We start from the raw sequence: 16,826 nt of genomic DNA, 5'->3' as shown, positions 1-16,826 counted from the left end.
GACAGCTGGAAGAACTTCCCTTCTTGTTGATTTGTGGCCTTCCTCTCCTGGGAGAATACTGACCTCTAGTGGCTTGTGCTGGGCAGCTGTACCCAGACAGGGCTTCTGCTTCCTGCCTGGCTGCTATGGAGTTTATCTCCGCTGTTGCTCTGGGCATTGCCTAGCACTGGCTTCTGCTCCAAAGTGGTGGAGTTTTGTTGGAGGGGGAGCGGCCAGGAGGCTATTTATCTCCATAAGAGGCCTCCATGCTCCTTGCAGCCCAGGGGATTAGAGTGCCCAGAGATCCCCTGATTCTCTACCTCTGGACTAAGTGTCCTGCCCTGCCCCTTTAAGACTTCCAAAAAGCACCTGCAAAAACAAAACAACGACCACAAAAAAAAAAAAGTGGCCGCTCGTTTTTCTTTATTCTCCGATGCCAGCCTTGGGCACCCGCTCACCGGTCTTGCTGCCCTGTTTCCCTAGTATTGGGGTCCCTATCCCTTTAAGACTTCCAAGAAGTGCTCGCCAAAACAAAACAACAACATCAACAACACCAATAAAAAAGATGGCTGCTTGCTTTTCTTTTTTCCTCCAGCACCAGTCTCCGGTACCCGCTCACCGGTCCTCCTGCCCTATTTCCCTATGAACCAGGGCCCTCCGCTTGCACTGTGTCTGTGCTCTGGTCCAGATGGCTGGAGCTGGGTGTTCAGCAGTCCTTGGCTCCCTCTCCCTGCCTCTCTGACTCCTCTCCTCGTGCTGGGAGCTGGGGGGAGGGGCACTCGGGACCCGCTGGTCTGGGGTTTGTATCTTACCCCCTTTGTGAGGCGCTGGGTTCTCGCAGGGTTTGGATGTGGTCTGGATGTTGTCCTGTGTCCTCTGGTCTTTATTCTAGGAAGAGTTGTCTTTGTTATATTTTCATAGATATATGTGGTTTTGGGAGGAGATTTCTGCTGCTCTACTCATGCCACCATCTTGGCTCCACCCTGGAATATAAAAATTTTTATAACATGACAGCTTTCTTCTGATATTTAAAATTATTTTGTTCAGAAAATAGTAGCATTATGGAAACCAAATAATAAATAAGAATAAATTGGCTGGGTTCATCCCTTTAAATATAAGTTATTTGTATAATGACTTTTTACTTGCACTTTGGAGAGGTGTGTCTACATGAGTGGTACTTTCCCTGGGTACATTGCCAGGCAAGTCAATCATTTCTTTAGGTGAAATGGCTGAGAAGCTGGAGCCTGCAGTAACTCAGCCAACTCCTTTTTCTAAAAGTAAATGTTTTTAAGTGGAACATTGATCAAATAGTATTTTAGAAAATGTTTATGGGGAGAGACAGTGTAAGAATTAAAACAATTTTAGATCTGTACCAAAAATAGGTGTTAATTCTTTACTGTTTCATATATTCAAGTGTTTAGATATGCTTTGAATTATCTTAACTGAGTTATAAGCCTACCTAAGAACAACATTTAAGGCCATGGAGCTCTCTGAAAAATCTGCTTTGAAAATTTGATCAGCAAGGCATGATATATTTGCCATTTTCCCTTGCTACCAGGTAGACCCTTTAATTTGTTCAACCACAGCATTTAAGGTTTTTCTGGATTTAAGATGCTTCCAGGCTATCCTCAAACAACATAAAGAATCAGCTCCTCTTAACTCCCTTCATCTTATTACTCCCTGCTTCAAAATGAAAAGCAGTAACAGAGTATAGGAAATATATCTCTGGCAACTAGCCCTAACAGATGAGGACCCCATCATTATTAGTAGTCATTTCTTATTGAAAATTTGCTCATTTTCTTTATTTGCTCTTTCCTAAAGCATGCTTAAAGTAACATTGAATCATACCATTAATATTTTCCCCAATGCCCCTTTTCATTTACCTACATTTTTGTACCTCTTTACCTTTTCAGTGTTGTTCTTAATAATAATAACAATAACATTTGCTAACAATAACAGTAACATTTATTGAGGGCTTTCCATATACCAGGTCACTTTATATACTTTATCTCATTAGTCTTCATGATAATCTGGACATACAGTTACTTTATCAATATTTTAATAACTTATTCAGGATCACACAGCCAGTACATAACAGAACCAGGATTCTAACTCAGAAATATATTACATGGGTTTTTTTCCCCTTCTTTACCATACGTCCCAATGATTTCACCTGTATTAGAATATTTGGAAACCTGAGAGTTCAAAAGTTTTTAAATTTTTCATAAGTCAACTGCTCCCTTAAGTATAGCTTAGCCTATAGTTTTATCTTTTTATAGTCTCTACTTTTTCCTGATAGAACTTTAAATTTTTTTTATAAAAAAGCTTTTACATGGAATAAAATTTAACATTTTTTTGTTTTCAATAGTAATTTCTTTAATGAAAGGCAGTCTGACATAACGATTTAGAGCATGAGCTTAGAGCCTGATCGACCTGGATTCAAATCTAGACTCTGCCACTTTCTACTTGTGAGACCTCAGGCAGGTGACATAACTTCTGTGCAACAGCTTCCTCATGTATAATGCGGTTAAGAAACCTACTTTGCAGGAATGCAGTTACATGAAATGACACAATCTGTACAAGTTTCCTTGTACATTCCCTGGCACATATATTTTATTATACTTATGATCTTATAGTTGGAAAGTTAAACTCTGCTAGTCAAGGTTTCCTTTACATTCCGTTTTAAGTAAAACATTGCAGAATCCACAATTGTCACAGGGCAGTTGATGAAGAATAGATGTATTACAGGCTGAGATAGTAATGGAGATCAGACCGACGAGATCAGCTATCAACCTCACCATAATATATGTATTAAAATCCCTTGTATTCTTATTTATGTTATACCAGACCTCCTCCAACTTGACCTGAGACAGTATCATAGAATGTTTACAGAGAATGCTTGGGGCAAAGTTAACTTGATTAGTTGAGATTTGAGGAAACCACAGCAGCCTGGGGAGTGTAGTTCATGAAGATTAATGTCTTACTCCATTTGGGCTGCTATAGCAAAAATACTATAGATTGGGTGGATTAAACAACAAACATGTATTTCTTACAGTTCTGGAACCTGGGAAGCTTCAGATCAAGGTGCTGGGAAATCTGGTGCCTGGTGAGGGCCTGCTTCCTAATTCATAGATAGCCAACTTCTCACTCTGTTCTCATATTGCAGAAGGAGCAAGGGAGCTCTCTGGGGTCTGTTTTGTAAGGGCACTAATTCCATTCACAAGGGCTCCATCCTCATTAGCTAATCATCTCCCAAAAGCCTTACCTCCAAGTACCATTACACTGGGTATTAGTAGGTTTCAACATATGGATTTGGCTGGGACACAACTTTCAGTTCATAGTAGTTATTCTCTAAGATTTTGATGAATTTCTTTTACCAAGCTGTATTACTGTTAGATCAGGACCTAGAATAATAGAACCTATGGCCATCTTGGCAACTTTCTATCTATGAAACTACAAGCAAGAAAGCAATTCTCTTTAGTTTCTGACCCTGGGACTATATAGCATAGATATCTACCCCTTCAGTCTGTTTTACCAGATAGCTTCAAGCTAAGGTCTTATTCTTGGAGGATAGTCTAGTCCTAAGCTATCTAGGTAAGTGAGTGCAAATTGAGGATAACCTAGAGAATTCTAACAGGTTGAAATCAGCTCTGTTTTGGAGCTACTTGAGAATACCGTATTAAGGGTTAAAGTGGTAGTAAGAAAACTGTCAGGTGGTGGCTCCACCAGAATACTCTAGCCCAGTTCTATTTAAGAACACTTTCCAGGCTAACTTTACTCCTTTGAGGCAGATTGAAACCACATTGGTCTCCGTGCCATTCACTTTTCATATTATCATTATGTCAGTCTCCCTGTTTATAATAAGAGTGTTGTGATGACTAAAGTGTGACATGTGGTGACAATATATGTGAAGATTTTAAAGCATTTTGAAAGCTAAGTGCTATAAATACCAGATTTTTTATTGCAGTTATTATTGTGGCTTAATAATGAACTGTGTTTACATGTCTCATGAACTTCATTAGGATTTAGGAAATTAATTGCAGGAGAACACTTTGAGTTTTTCTTTGAAATGTATTTTATTAAGTTTCTTCATCAGTGAAAGTGCTTTCATAGTGCCCTCCAAATTTCTTCAGTATTTATAGACTTCGGGGTATTTTTAAAAAGAAGCATGAAAGTTGTAGAAATTTTAACATCATGGCATTCTTTATCAATACAAATGATATTTTGACCTGAAGAAAGTGAAAGCCAATGAGATTGAATGACTATGTAAACTAACTCTCAGGCAAATATTCATCTTAAAAAAAGTAATAGTATTCTGAGTTGAATGGGTGTAGTTAGCAGGGATAATTTCTAAACAGTTTCATTGAGATATAATTCACATAGTAGAGTTCACATATTAAAAGTATACAGTTATGTTGCTTTTAGTATATTCACACAGTCATTCAAATAGCACCACAATTTAATTTTAGAGCATTTCATTACTCAAAAATGAACTACATACTCATTAGCTCAAGAAACCCCCCATCCACAACTACTAATCTTTCTGTTTCTATGGATTTACCCACTCTGGATATTATTACAAGTGGGATTATACAATATGTGGCCATCTGTGACTGTCTTCTTTCAGATAGCATAATACTTTCAAGGTTCATCTGTGTTGTAGTATGTATTAGCACTTCATTGTTTTATATTACTTTACGATATTCCATTGTATGTATAAAGCATATATTGTTTATTCATTCATGGGTTGATGGACATTTGGGTTGTTCCCACATTTGTCTTTTATGAGTAATACTGCTAATAGAACATTTGTATACAAATTTTTGTGTGAGTATATGTTTTCAAATCTCTTGGGTGTATGTCTAAGAGTGGATTTCTAATTTGTATTGTAACTATATGTTTAAAGTTTTTATGAACTGCCAATTTCTTTTTCCCAAAGTGGCTGTACCACTTTAACATTCCCACCATCAATGTATAAGGAATTCAACTTCTCCACATCCTGACCAGCACATATTATGTCAGTCATTTTGATTATAGCCACTATCATCGGTATAAAATATCTCATGGAGGTTTTGTTTTGCATTTCCTTAATAGTTAACAGTGTTAACCCTCTTTTCATGTGCTTATTTCCACTTGAATATCTTATTTCGAGAAATGTCTATTCAGATAATTTATTCATTTTTTGAATTTGTTACTTTTCCTTTTTTGAGTTCCAAGTGTTCAGTTCTTTATATATTATCTGTACTAGTTCTTATCAAATATATGACTTGCAAATATTTTCTCCCTACTCCATATATTGTATTTTCACTTTCTTGATATTATTTATATACAATAGTTTCAATTTTGATGAAGTCCAGTTTATCTATTTTGTCTATCTCTTGTGCTATCTATAAGAAACTATTACCTAAGCCAAAGTAATGATGACTGGCTCCTATGTTTTCCTCTAATAATTTTATACTTGTATATAATACATGTAGGCCTGTCATCTGTTTTGAGACAGCTTTTGTGTATGATGTGAGAAAGGAGATCACCTTGATTCTTTTCCATAGAGATATCCCAGCATCATTTGTTGAAAATATATACATTCCCCATTGAATGGCCTGCCATCCTTCTCAAAATCAATTGATCATATGTAAGAGTTTATTTCTGACCTCTCAGTTCTATTCCGTTGATGTATATGTCTATCCTTATACTAAAACCACACTGTTTTGATTACTGCAACTTTGTGTTAGGTTTTAAAATTGGAAAGTGTGTGTCTTCTGTATTCTACAGTTTCAAAATTATTTTGACTATTTTAAAATTGGAAAGTGTGTGTCTTCTGTATTCTACAGTTTCAAAATTATTTTGACTATTCTGGATTACTTGCATTTGTACATGAATTTTAAGATAAGCTTATCAATTTTTGAAAAAAAAGCCAGCTGGAATTTTGATAAAGATTGTGTTCATTCTGTAGTTCAATTTTGGGAGCATTGCTATATTAATAATATTGTATCTCCTGAATCATAAACATACTATGCCTTTACAGTTATTAGATCTTTGATTTCTTTCAACAATGTGTTCTTCTTTTTAGTTAATTCTTGAACTTATTTTGTTAAATTTATTCCTAATATATAACTCTTTTTGATGCCATTTTAAGTGGAATTTATTTTTTAATTTAACTATTAAATTAATTAAATGATTGTTCATTTAGTTTTCTATATTGATCTTGTATCCTGATGATGTGTTAATCCATTAGTTATAATACACAGTAGTGGATTTCTGAGGGTTTTCTATATGTAAAATAATGCCATCTACAAGCACAGATAGCTTCACTTGTGAAAAAACCACATTTTATTTCTTTTTCTTGACTAATTGCTAGTTTCTCTAGTAAAATATTGAACAGAAGTGTTAAGACCAGATATATTTATCTTCCTGATCTTAGGTGGAAAACACACAGACTCTCATAATTAAGTATGTTGTTACCTGTGAGTTTTTTGTACATGCTGTTTATCAGGATGAGGAAGTTCCCTTTTACTCCTGGTTTGTTGAATGCTTTTATCCTAAAAGGGTTTTGGATTTTTGTCAAATATTTATGCACCTAATGAGATATTCATGTACATTTTTAAATTTATTCTATTAATATGGAGAATGCATTTATTGGTTTTCTTTTTACTTTTTTGGTATTTATTTTCTTCTATATCTTTTATTTTCAGTTTTATTAAGATATGCTTAATATACATCACTGTATAAGTTAAATGTGTTCAGTGTAATTTCACTTACATGTGTTATGGAATTATTGCCACAATATGTTTAGTTAACATCCATCATCTCACATAGATATAAAAAAATGAAAAAGAAAAAAGTGTTTTTTTCCTTGTGATGAGAACTCTTGGAGACTACTCTCTTAACAACACTCAAATATAGCATACAGCAGTGTTAATTATAGTCATCATGTTGTACATTATATCCTTAGTACTTATTTATATTATAATTGAAAGTTGTACATTTTGCCAATTTCATCTAATTTCCCCTCCCCAAACTCTCTCCTCTGGTAACCACAAAGCCAATCCCTTTTTGTATGAAGTTGTTTTCCTTTTTTTAGATCCCACATATAAGTGAGATCATACAGTATTTGTTTTTTTATGTCTGACTGATTTCACATAGCATTATTCACTCAAGGTCCATCTGTATTACTGCCAATGGCAGGATTTCCTTCTTTTTATGGTTGAATATTATTCTATTGTATTTATTTATCTACCTATATCTACATTTAAATCTCTATACCTATATGTGTATCTATGTATCAAAACTACTTTATCCATTGATCTGTTGATAGCCACTTAGGTTGTTTCCATATATTGGCTATTGTAAATAATCCTGTTATGAACATGGAGATGTGCATATCTCTTCAACAAAGAGTTTTCATTTCCTTTGGATATATATCCAGAAATGAAATTTCTGGATCACATGATAATTCTATATTTAATTTTTTCAGTATGCTCCATACTGTTTTATGTAGTGGCTGAACCAATTTACAGTCTCATCAATAGTGCACAGGGTTCCCTTTTATCCCTCATTCTTACCAGCATTTGTTATCTCCTGTATTTTTTAGGGTAGCCATTCTAACAGTTAGGAGGTGATATCTCATTGTGATTTTGATTTGCATTTCCCTTATGATTAGTGATTTTTAGCAGCTTTTCATGTTCCTATTGACTATTCATATATCTTCTTAAAAATATCTGTTTGGGTCCTCTGCCCATTTTTAATTGTATTTTTTGTTTTGCTATTGATTTGTATGAGTTACATAATATTTTGGATATTAACCCCTCATAGATATATGACTTGTAAATATTTTCTCCATTCAGTATGTTGCCTATTCACTTTGATGATTTCCTTTTCTGTACAGAAGCTTTTTAGTTTGATGTAGTCACACCTGTGTTTTTTTTGTTGTTGTTTGTGCTTTAGGTTTCATATATATAGAAATCATTTCTAAGACCCCTGTCAAGTAGCTTTTTTCCTATGTCTCCTAGGAGTTTTATGGTATCCAGCCTTACAGTTAAGTCTTTAATCCATTTTGAATTAATTTTTGTAAGTGATTAAAGATAGGGGTCTAGTTTCATTCTTTTGCATATGAATACCCAATGTTCCCATCACCATTTATTGGAGAAACTGTCTTTTCTCCATTGTGTATTCGTGTCCACCTTGTCAAATATTAGTTTACCATATATGCATTGGTTCATTTCTTCGATCTCAGTTTTGTTCCATTGCTCTATGTGTATGTTTTTATGCCAGCACCATACTGTTTTGATTACTATAGCTTTATAAATCAGTAAGTATGATGCCTCTTGCTTTTGTTTTTTTCTCAGGAGTGTTTGATTATTAGGGATTCTTTGTGCTTCCCTATACATTTTTAAATTATTTTCTACTTCAGTAGAAAATGCCATTGGAATCTTGATAGGGATTGCATTGTACTTACAGATGGCTTTGCTGTGGATGAACATTGTAACAATATTAATTCTTACAATCCATGAACACAAGCTAACATTCCATTTATTTCTCTTTTTCAATTTCTTTCATCATTGTCATGTAGCCTTCTGAGTAGAGATTTTTCACTTTTTTTTCCACTTACTTTATTGAAAAAAATAATCCAACTGGAGTTCAGAAAACATTCGTGTGTGTGGCAGTAGCAAGAGCTTAGCTATCTATCTCACAACACTTGCAGAAGATAGTCAGGAGATATTAATATGATATAAGTAACCTGAGGTTAGGATTTTAGATTTAGTAAAAAATATATATATACTTTTTGCAGTTTTCAGAACTTTCACAAAAAGTTGTTAACCTCAAGGAAAATAGAGTAACAGCCATGAACTATGCACTCTGGGTAACAATCTGTGACCCTCCAAATGCTAACAGATTGGACTACAGATGAGATTTTCACATGTCTGTTAACTGATATTCTCTGTAAAACAGTCTGCCACAGCAGTTGGAAAAAGGAGTTATTTTGGTATATTTTAATAGGATAAAGCTCTGAGAGTTTAAAGATTTTTGGCCAGTATATATTTAACCATAATTTTATAAATCAGATTTGTAATGAAAGAGCAATGTAACATTTTTCTTTGGAAATTAGATTTAATAGGGTAAAGTACTTTCAACATACTGAAAGTATATGTGTGGATATATAAATTAACTTAATAGAAGATAGTTTTTTAATGCACAGATAGGCACCATCTGAAAGTAGTTATATAAACTTGACACAGAGTTCCCAAGGTGGAATAGTCCAAAATCTGACTTTTAAAAAACCTAGTAGAGATGAGTCTGAAATATTTTTGTTCAGTTACATTTTTTTTGGTAGGTGTGTCAAAGGTCCTATTTGAGCCTTTCTAGTCAACTGGGACATCTTGTGGGAATAACTTAACTAGGTGATTGGTTTTCAGGGTAGGTTTGCAAAGCAATTTAAAAAGGCATAGAATTCAGGCTACTTGAACTGTACATGATTTCAAACAGAATAAGGTCTTTTGGGGCATGCAGTCATGGTCAAAATCACTTTCCTGAAATATGAGATTCCTGAAACACCTAATCCTGGCATGCTTAAAATTTAAATAAAGAAGGATGGTTCTACTATGATCCTGATAACTTTTAAATGTTACATGTTTTCATTTAGTTTCTAATAAGGCATAATTTACACTGTTGTATGTACATTCAGAAGTCAGCAAATATTACGAGTTCCAGATCAACTGTATTGGGAAGTCTCAGGTCAAACAACAAAATGAGACTGATGTGAGTTAGTGCAAGCTGTGACCCTGTAGCAGAGCTCACGCCATGGTATCTGCTCAGCCACTTCAACTACAGGCTGCTTTGAGGTGTCATGGCAATGCCCTTTCTTTGGTGTCACGTAAACTGCAGGTTTGCATTCAGGTTGTAAACTCTACATTTCATTACTGCTAGGTTTTGTTGTAAAATCTGGTGGAATGTCAGTCATGAGATGGTCATGTTGGGAAATCTCGAGGGGCACGTGTTCACAGGGACGTCAGTTTGAAGCTCAGAGGTGGTGTATGGCTGAATCTTCTCATTTCCAATAGCAACAGACAGGAGTACCTTCTCGTTACTCCACACATGCACAATTAGGAGGCTACTTTTATCTGTGACTGCAACACACCTTCAGTCTGTGCACTTCCAGTTCCATTTAAACAGTTGGTTTTTTAGACTTCAGTTGTCCAGTTTTGAACTTTTTTAATTCTCGTAATTCCTTGGGCTTCAAATTCTGATCCACTCCTGGGGTCAATTTATAGCTCAGAGGAGACACAGTGTAACCATTTTGGTAAAGACAGATTCTCTTGCAGAACTCAAAGGTACCAAACATAACTCCAAAATATGGAACTATCTTCAGTAAGTTGGCTGTCAATCCATTCCAGAGCCCCAGTACCCCTTGGGTCCTCACTATCTGCTGAAAGCAGTCCACTGCTCCTGAGAAATGGGCATCTACTCCTCCACAGTGGGGAAGATACGAGCTCTGAGCCTGCATCTTTCTCTTCACTGTGTTGAAGGGAAAGGAGAGGGTCTGGGTCACTGCAGCAGCCAGGCAGACATTGGCAAAGTTCTGGAGGAGAGAGAACCGATCTTGGCGTGCATTCTAGATTTTCTCCAGATTTGTGTAAATGAGAAGGGAGCCAGAAGAGAAGGGGAGAGCACCTAAAACAGTAAGGGAAACTCCTCGATAAAGGGCCAGGAATCCTTCCTGTTGATAAACAGTAGAAAAAGCATGGAGGATCCCCCTGTAAGATGGTTCCAGCATGGTCTGTACAATCAACCGGGTTTTGATGAGGTCTGTAGGATATATCACAATGGTGGAAACCATGCCTGCAAGACTCCCAGCCATGATAGAACTCCACTGGGAAATATGGCCCAAGTCATCAGTGAACAGCATGACAAACTTGCGGTAGGAGGCGAGCTGCAAGGCACTGCAGGGGAAGAGGCGCAGGTACCACTGCGTTCCCCTTCCACAGGGCCTGGGGCCCCTCAGCCCGCCACACCCGGAGCCCCGCGGCCCCAGGACCCCGGGCGCGGCCCCGCACGACGCCGACCTGGGCCAGCACGGTGGCAAGCTCCAGCGGCGCGGTGAGGCTGAGGCTCAGCGCCCCCGCCAGCCCGGCGCACAGCAGCCCTTGGCTGCCCGTCAGCCGGCCGTCCTGCCGCAAAGTCACCATCGCGCTTTGCAGGCCCGAGCCCCAGCCCGCCTGGGAGACCGCGTGGCTCTGGCCGGAGGTGGCCGCGCTTCGGCGGAGGGGGCGGGTGAGATTTTTCACTTTTTAGGTTAAATGTATTCCAGGGAATTTTATTCTTTTTGATGCTGTTGTAAATGTGATTGTTTCCTCTGTTTCTTTTTCAGATAACTTATTGTTAGCATGTAGAAATGTTACTGATCTGGGTATGTTGATTTGATGTTCTTCAAGTTTATTGAATTTATTTATTATATCTAACAGTATTTTGGTGGAGCCTTTAGGATTTTCTATATATAAAATCATGTCATCTGCAAACAGCCTGTTTTATTTCTTACTTTCCAATTCTAATGACTTTCACTATTTTGCTTGATTCTTGTGGTTAGGCTTTCCATTAATACACTGAGTAGGAGGGATTAAAGTGGGCACATGTGTCTTGTACCTGATCTTGGGGTAAAAGCTTTCATCCATTTACAATTAAGTATAATATAAACTGTGTGTTTTACATATATGGCTTTTATTTTTTGTTGAGGTACGTTTCTTCCACATCTGATTAATTAAGAGTTTTTATCATTAACAGATGATGAATTTCATCATGTTTTTGTGTCTAATGAGATTGATCATATGATTTTTTCCCTTCATCCTATTAATCTGATGTATCACATTGATTGATTTGTGTATGTTGAACCGTGCTTGCATCCCAAGGATAAATCACACTTGATCATGGTGAAGGATACTTTTAATGTGCTACTGAATTTGGTCTACTAGTATTTTAATGAAAATTTTTAGAATTGTTATATTGAGATGCATACATCTTTGTGGACAACTTGATAAATTTTGACATATGTATACACTCATGTAATCATCACCTAGATCAAGATATCAAGCATTCTGACTACTTTCCCCCTTCACATATTTCACCTATCCCCTCTACCCATCCCTCATGGCTTTTATGTTAATCTGGGATATTGGCCTATAGTTTTCATTCCTGCTAGTGTTCCTTTCTGGCTTTAGTATCAAGGTAATGCTCACCTCATAAAATAAGTTTCAGAGTGTTCCTTCCTCCTTGGCTTTTGAAAGAATTTGAGGATTGATGTTAATTCTTCCATAAATGATTAGTAAAACTCACTGAGGAAGCCATCTGGTCCTGGCATTTTCTTCATTGGGAAATTTTTTATTACTGATTCAAACTCCTTACAAGTAAGTGGTCTGCTCGAATTTTTCTATTTCTTCGTGATTGAGTCTTGTTAGATTGTATAATTCTGTTTTCAATTCCTTCTAAGTCTTCCTACTTGTTAGTATATAGTTATTCATAGTAGATCTTATGATACTATGCATTTCTGTGGTGTCAGTTGTAATATCTCCTGTTTTATTTATAATTATTTGATTGGATCGTCTATATTTTTCATTTGGTTAGTCAAGCTAAAGGTTTATCAGATTTATTTTTGTTTTCAAAAAAACACCTCTTAGTTTTCTTAGTCTTTCCCATTTTTTCCTGTTCTCTGTTTCATTTATTTCTGCCCTTATGTTCATTATTTCCTTCTGTGTGCTGCCTTTGGGCTCAGTTTACTCTTTTTCTAGTTCCTTGAGGCATAGAGTTAGATTATTTGAGATCTTTGTTTTTTAACATAACCATTTGTTGTTATGAACTTCCCTCTCAGAACAGCTTCTGCTACATCCCATATATTTTAATGTATTCTATTTCCCTTTCTGTTTTCCTCAAGACACTTTTTAAAATTCCCCTTTAAAATCTTCTTTAATCCATTGGTTGGTCAGAAAAGTGTTTAATTTCCATGTATTTGTGAGTTTTCCAGTTTTCCACCTGTTATTGATTTCTAGTTTCATACCATTGTGGTCAAAGAGGTCTATTTTGTCTTATATAAGTGTACCTACTCCTCCTTTCATTTGGTTACCATTTGCTTGATATTTTTTTTTCATCCCTTCACTGTCAGTCTATGTATACCTTTAAGGATAGAATGAGTCTCTGGTATACAATGTATACTTGATTCTTGTTTTTATATTCATTAAGCCATTCTGTGTTTTGATTGGATAATTTAATACATTCTCATTTCAAGTAATTATTGATGAGTAAAGACTTACTATTGCCATTTGATTAATTCTTTCCTGGCTGCTTTGTAGATTCACTATTTCTTGTCTCTTATCCTGCTAAGTTTAATTGTTTTGATGTCTTGGTCATCAGTATGTTTTCTTAATTAGGCTGTTATGTTCAATTACTGCAGGATTTTCCCTTGTGGTAACCAGAAAGCTTACATAAAACATTTTAAGATTATAATACCCTGTTTTAAGCATTCCTAAACTTACTTCTACAATCACTCACATTTTAGGTAATAACTGTTACTTTATTTCTTTTTATTTTTGCTTTTTGTTTTTTATATATAACAATAAAACATGGCTGACATACAGTATTATATTGGTTTCATGTGTACAACATAGTGATTCAACAATTATATAAACTATGTAACGTTCAGCAATATGAGTGTACTTACTAATTCTTAACATACAAAGATATTACCTTATTTCTTAAATTCCCTATGCTGTACATTTTATCCCCTTTTTTTATTTCATAATGGGAAATGTGTCCCTCTTTATCCCCTTCATCTATTTCACTCATTCTCCCACCCCACCCCCAATGGCAACAAACAGCTTGTTCTCTCTATTTATGAGACAATTTATGCTTTGTTTGTTAACTGGTTTTATTTTTTTTTAGATTCCACATATAAGTGAAGTCGTGGTATTTGTCTTTAACTTATTCCACTTAGTATAACACCCACTAGGTTCATCCATGTTGTCACAAATGGAAAGATTTCATTGTTTTATAACTGCTTAAAATTCCATTGTGTATGTATACCACAACTTTTTTTAATTGAAGTATCATTGACATATAGTCTTATACGGGTTTCAAATATACAACACAGTGGTTCCACAGTTACCTATATTAGTAAGTCCCCACCTGCTCTATTATTGGTTACTATGCACACATAGAAAGAATGTTATAGAATCATTGACCAACTTTTATTATGATTGAGTATTATTGTGCCTTTTTATCCGCCTCATGCTGCCCAACCACTCACCCACTCCAACCTCTCCTCTCATGGTAAAAACTAGCCACTTCTAAGTGTCTGTGAATCTACTGTTGTCTTGTTCATTCTGTTTTGCTTTGTATTTATATTCCACAAATAAGTGAAATCATATGGAATTTTCTTTCACTGCCAGGCTAATTTCTCTGAGCATAAAACCTTCTACATCAATCCTTGTCATTGCATATAGCAGGATTTCATTTTTTATGGCTGAATAATATTCTATGGAGTATATGTACCATGTTTTCCTTATTCATCTATTCATGGACACTCAAGTTGATTCCATATCTTGGATATTTTAAATAATCCATCAATAAACATAGGTTTGCATATCTTTTCAAATCAGGGACTTTGTTTTATTCAGGTAAATTCCTACAAGTGGTACCTCTATTTTTAGATTTTTGAGGAGCCTCCATACTGCTTTCTACAGTGTTGTACCAACTTACATTCCCACAAATAGTGTAGGAAGGTTCCCATTTCTCCACATCCTTGCCAACACATGTTATTGCTTCTCTTTTGGGTAGTGGACATTAAGACTGGTGTGAGATGATATCTCATTATGGTGTTGATTTGCATGTTTCTGATGATGAGCAATGTGGAGCATCTTTTCATGTGCCTGTTGGACATCTGTATGTCTTCTTTGGATAAATGTCTGATCAGATTCTTTACCCATATTTTAATTGGGCTATTTTTTTATTGAGGCATATGGGTTCTTTATATATTTTGGATGTTAACCCCTCATCAAATAAATCATTTATGAATATATTATCCTTTACTGTAGGTTGCCCTTTTGTTCTATGGATGGTATCCTTTGCTGTACAAAAGCTTTTTAGTTTGATGTAGTCCCAATTGTTCAGATTTTATTTGGCTGCCCTTGCCTGAGGAGCTGTGTCTGGGAAAAAATTGTTCATACTTAAGTTCAACATATTTTTGCCTATATTTTCTTCTAAGTGTTTTATGGTTTTATGTCTTACATTCAGGTCTTAGATCCATTTCGAGTTTACTTTTGTATATGGAGTTAGGTAGTAATCCAGTTTCATTCTCTTGCATGTAAGTGTCCAGGTTTTCCAACACCAGTTATTGAAGAGGTTTTCTTTTCTCTATTGTATTTTCATGGCTCCTTTATCATATATTAATTGACCATATATGTCTGGGTTTATTTATGGGCTCTCTATTCTGTTCCACTGATCTGTGAGTCTGTTCTTCTTCCAGTACCATATTGTTTTGATTACTATACATTTGTAATATAGTACATTGTATATATATAGTACATATGTATGTATATAGTACAATGTATATATATACATTGTAATATAGCTTGAAGTCAAGGAGGGTAATACCCCCAGCTTAGTTCTTCATTCTCAGTATTGCTCTAGCTATTCAGGGTCTTTTGTGGTTCCATACAAATCTTAGAACTATTTGTGCTAGTTTATTGAAAAATGCCATTCACATTTTGATAGGGATTGTATTGAATCTGTAAGTTCCTCTGAGAAGGATGGCCATTTGACAATTTTAATTCTTCCTATCCAACATTATGAGATAGATTTCCATTTATTTGTGTCTTCAGTAATTTCTTTCATGAGTGTCCCATAGATTTCAGAGTATACAATTTTTACCTCCTTGGTTAGGTTTATTCCTAGGTATCTTCTACTTTTGATGCAGTTGTAAAAGGAATTGTTTTCCTGTTTTCTCTGTCTGCTAGTTTATTGATAGTATATAAGAATGCAACAGATTTCTGTGTATGAATTTTAAATCCTGCAACTTAGATGAATGCAGTTATTAGTTCTAATAGTTGGTGGACTCAAGGATTTTCTATGTATTGTATGATGTTATCTGCAAATAGTGACAGTTTAACTTCTGCATTACCAATCTGCATGCCTTTTATTTCTTTGTGTTGTCTGCTTGCCATGGCTAGGACCTCCATTACTATGTTGTGTAAAAGTCATGAGAGTGGACTTCCTGGTCTTTTTCCTGATCTTAGGGGAAAAGACATAAGTTTTTCAGCATTAAGTATGATGTTGGCTTTGGGTTTACCACATGCGACCTTTATTATTTTGAGGTACCTACCCTCTAAACCCATTTTACTGAAAGTTTTCCACAAATGGATGTTGAATTTCTCGTAAATAGACGTCAAATGCTTTTTCAGCATCTTATTGAGATAATTGTGTGTTTTTTATCTTTTTGTTAATGTGATATATGATATTGATTGATATATGAATATTATACCATTCTTGCATCCCTGGAATAAATCCCACTTGTTCATGATGGATGACCCTTTTGATGTATTTTTGAATTTGGAATGCTAATATTTTGTTGAGGATTTTTGCATGTGTGTTCAACAGGGATTTGGTCTATAATTTTCTTTTTTTGTAGCATATTTGCCAGTTTTGGTATTAGAGTGATGGCTGGCCTCATAGATTGAGTTTGGAAGTATTCCCTCCTCTTCTACTTTTTTGAATACTTTAAGAAGCATGGGTATTAACTCTTCTTTAAATATTTGGTAGAATTTAGCTGTGAAACCATCTGATCCTGTTGAGAGTTTTTTTTTTTCAAC

The 16,826-nt window shown here is 35.5% G+C and overlaps 1 protein-coding gene and 1 pseudogene across 2 annotated transcripts in view; one reads left to right on the top strand and one right to left on the bottom strand.

Annotated features, from left to right (window-relative positions):
- The window catches only part of HDX (highly divergent homeobox), a 288,979-nt gene that overhangs the window by 43,223 nt on the left and 228,930 nt on the right, over positions 1 to 16,826 (top strand). The window lies entirely within an intron of this gene.
- LOC108396214 (solute carrier family 25 member 43 pseudogene) lies at positions 10,142 to 11,162 on the bottom strand (annotated as a pseudogene).

Source organism: Manis javanica, chromosome X, assembly GCF_040802235.1.
Source record: "Manis javanica isolate MJ-LG chromosome X, MJ_LKY, whole genome shotgun sequence".
In the NCBI taxonomy this organism is placed as follows: Eukaryota; Metazoa; Chordata; class Mammalia; order Pholidota; family Manidae; genus Manis; species Manis javanica.
The sequence above is the reverse complement of the archived record's forward strand: the minus strand, read 5'-3'. Positions and strand labels throughout refer to the sequence as shown.